The following is a 4,317-nucleotide window of genomic DNA, read 5'->3' as shown; positions in this document are numbered from 1 at the left end:
AAGAGGTTGTTAGGCAACAGCCAGTTAAAAATTCTCTTGAATATCCGACAGTCCCCCAAGATTTCGGAATCGTTTTAAATGACACCATACAGAGTTGTCTAACGGCCTTAGAAACGTCCTCCATTCAGGTCGAAGGTTGAGACTGTCTCCTTGTGTACTTGTTTTCCTCGAAACTCCCCAAGCTTACACTTTCTATGTGGGAGCTATCACTTTATAACAAAGCCGAGATTTCATCTTGGAGCGGGTTAGACGCGTTTATGACAGAGCGCCATCGTACTCTGGAGGCCATTGACGACGTCGCGCCTATCAGCTCAGTGCATTTTCTGCCACGGTGGTCAACTGCGAGCGTTTAATTTGTTGTGAAGAAAGCAACTCAACTTGAATTTGAATTACCACGCGCGGCATTCATGTACATGAATCGAACGCTGCTCCGTTGAATGTAGAATTCTGTGCTGATTGCTCAGGAAGGTATTTCCCTTTCGGGATATTTTTTTAACACGAAGTGCGCCGATAAAAAAAAAACGAAAAACTAAGCCATTATTTTACGTTTTGCTTTTCAAGCACCTTAGAATTCCTCTAAATGAAAATCGGAAAATATCTAGGGAATAGAATGACCTAAAGGCATATGCACATGTATGTATATAGCCGTTGCAATTTTAGTTGTCTGCGTGGCGCGATGTGTAAGCGGCCGGACTATTAAACATTAAGATGTATGTTTAAACCCCAGTTGGTCGTATAATATTAAAAAAAGAAAATTTGTGAGTATGGTATGGTTCTAAGATTTACTAAAATTTAAATGTAACAAATGTAAAAAAGCAACATGTAAAAAAGGCGAAGCTTCATACAATTTTTTTTTAATCACATTTTCTCCTGAATTTTATCCACACCGCTCATGATAAATTTGATCATGAGCTGAGAAGAGACGACAGCACCATGAATTACCCCACTGAGCGGTAAGGGTGACTTAGATCATGAGTCGAGCAGTGACGTCGGCACCATGAATTACCCCGCTCACGCATGAATAAAAGTGAATGAGAACTTTACATAAACGGTGGGTCCTACCCACCGAACGGGTAAGCTTGAAATTCGGCAGAAATATGGCAGAAAAGTCCGACTGGGACATCTTTCGGTATGCCGCTGAGCCCTTTTCTCACTCGTTAAAAAAATAGGCAGAGGTTGCAGAACCATCGCCTATTTCCATTTTTCCTTACTGTGAAGATATAAGTCTGAAATTTAATAATTAAAAATTGAGTTAGTCAATTATCATCATAACATATATATATATATTTTTATTTTTTTATTTTATATATATATATATATATATATATATATATTTTTTTTTCTTTTTGTCCGAGGATATCGGTGGTTGGTCCGTCCGAGATATAATAAGTTAATATGGTGTTGCTTCTCCGTTTCATTTTGTGAAAAAGGGTTCGTTATACCTAATCACAATAAGACTGATGTGAGGGTTTTGTTTGACGAATACATTTATTTTATCCATTCTGGTTCTGCTGAGAGAAGTTACAGAAAATTCCTTGCATGTTGTTGTAGTTGATGTTGTTGTTGGCATACATTTTGGTGGTGATGGTGTTGATGTTGATGATGAAGATGATGATGATTTTGTTTTTAGATTTTTTTTATATATTTATTTATTTTTCTTTTTTGTTCTGTACTTTTGTACTTTTACACTTTTGTACTTTTAAACTTTTATAGTTTTCAAGTTTAGTACTTTTTATCTTTTTAAATTTTGAATAAACTTTTTTTAATTTTTCTACTCTGGATATTTAACATCGGAAACTGGAACTGATTCTTAGGACCCAACTAGTATAGTCAAATCAAAAAATGTATAGCAAACACTTGACATTTGCTTTCCTTTCCATCCTTTTTAAAGCGAGCCTTGTCTTCGCTGTGAAATCGTTACAAGTGTATCCTTTTCACCCTCTACCCCTATTTAGATAAACAAATTGTGTATGTCATCACACGAAGCTCATCTTGTTCGGTTACTCTGTCTTAAGTCACCTCTTCCCTCGATTGGTTAGAGCTCGAGTAGTCCTTTTCGAATCTATTTTCGGTGATCATGTATTCAGTGTTTACACATGCTCGTGATGTAACCCCTTCCAGATTCTTGCGATTTCCCTCCGCAATTGAGTCTAATCGCAATCCGCGCCACCGTATCCTTAATGCGATCAGGTCAATCGGTATAATATCTAAGACTTCGTTCAGAGCGGTCGTTGAACATGAGCCCAAAGTCCCCGTTACACTTCCTCATGCCGAACACTGTTTACTTTATCAGCTTTGTTGTAGGCTCTAGTGAGTGCCGGTCTCTATACTAGAGTCCAGTTTGTCAATATTTATCTTACTAAAGCTGTGTAGATCCACAACGGTTTATTGATCCCAACTTTTTTCTGCTTTTCTGACTATGTCCTCAATGTTATGCTTCCATGAAAATTTCCACTTCCAGGTGATTCGCCTGCTCTGATAGTTGTAGTTCAATATCATTTGTGTTGGGTATATTGGAATCATGGTATCCTTTATCTTGTTGTGAACAGCATTAGTTCTGTCTTGCTTGGGTTAATAATTAGTTCAAAAGCTTGTGTGCAATAATTTAATATTTAATTTTCCAACACTCCCCACATTTGCTACTAATGACTACGCCGTCGGCAGTCGTAACAAATTAGCCGAAGCCTGCTGGTTGCCCTTCAGGTTAATTTGGATTACAGTCGCCATCGATGTTGTTGTGGATTGAGCGATTTGTCGTCGATGACCAAATCATCCAAAAACTTGTTCGGATCGTCCATATCTTCTTGGATCTCAACTGGGTCGGCCTGGAAAAGATAATCGTTGGTTTTGTTGATGCCGCACCGGTTTTGTATTTGCCAGTTTTTGGTTGCGACAAATAACGAATATTTATAAGCATGATAAATACATGAGTTCTATCCATCTCTTTCTCAGCTTTGAAGATGATTCAATGCTCTGTAAGCTTTTCTCGATTCTGCGCTCGCAGACATTGGAGCACAATTGCATGATCGAATTTCTTCTAAGGCAACCAGATGAGAGTTCTAGGTGTCCTTGATCTCACTCATCATCCTGTCCAAGAAGTCGAAGAAGGCGATACAATTTCACAGCGTGGGAACCAATGTGTCAGTCATCAACGGCCAACTTGGCTATTTTCGCTTCTCACTTCTGTACCAGTATCGTACATCGTCGATGAGTTTATCAACCAGAGGCATAGCAAGACTGTCTCTGACCTTCCTTTCGATGTCGCTAACACTTTTGTTTGGCTTTCGCTCATAACCTGTGATTATGCTTCGGCTTCGCATTCGTAGGTTGGAACGCCTTTAGGTGTACCTTTATGTATTCTTCAAATTCCGTGATCTCCGAGAGTTTAATTTTTAGCTATTAATAAGTATGAAACAGGGTGTGTTGCTCCAAACGCTCCTTTCTGGTGTGTTACCGACTCTACTGTGCTGCCGTTGGATAGAACCAAATAAGCTACACTTGTATTAACGTTGACTTGCCATATTAAAGACTTGCTCAGGCCCACCCGACTATAATTGGTCAGCACTCCTATTGAACTTGGTAGGGTACCTATATTCACATACAAGCAATGGTGCACACAGCTACGACTGGTGACTCCTGTTTACCCGATCGGCTGACGGTCATATGACAATATGAGAGCGGACTCTTACGTTTCATCATCACAAATATTTTTACATATACATATTTGAATAAAAATATATTGAAAAAATGTATAAACAAAATGTTTTTGCAAACAATTTTCATTTTTTTATACCTTTGCAAGGTTTTATAATTTCAGTCAGAAGTTTGCAACGCAGTGAAGGAGTCACCTCCAACCATATAAAGTATATATATTCTTGATCAGGATCAACGGCCGAGTCGAACTAGCCATGTCCGTCTGTCGGTTTCTACGCAAACTAGGCTCTAAGTTTTATAGCGATCTAAGACTATGCAGTTAGTCTTTTATATACTCTCACTCGTATATATGTCGGAACGGGAAGAAACCATATTATCTATGTAGCTGCTATAGGAGCGATCGGAAAATTTGTACATAAAAATTATAACTTTTTAATTTTTTAATACAATTTTATCAATTTTAAGATATAGCAATTTCATATTGTTCTACAATTTTGTGTAAGCTTTTATCAATATCAGACTACTATATTATATAGCTACTATAGGAACGATCGAGAAATTAATACTATTAACATTATTATGAACAGAATTTTATCAAATTTAAGATGTAGCCCTATTATATTCTAAAATTTTTGATTTTAATTTTTTGAATATCGGACTACT

This window comes from Drosophila serrata, unplaced genomic scaffold (genome assembly GCF_035046125.1).
Source record: "Drosophila serrata isolate PLE 108 unplaced genomic scaffold, ASM3504612v1 contig_144, whole genome shotgun sequence".
In the NCBI taxonomy this organism is placed as follows: Eukaryota; Metazoa; Arthropoda; class Insecta; order Diptera; family Drosophilidae; genus Drosophila; species Drosophila serrata.
The sequence above is the reverse complement of the archived record's forward strand: the minus strand, read 5'-3'. Positions refer to the sequence as shown.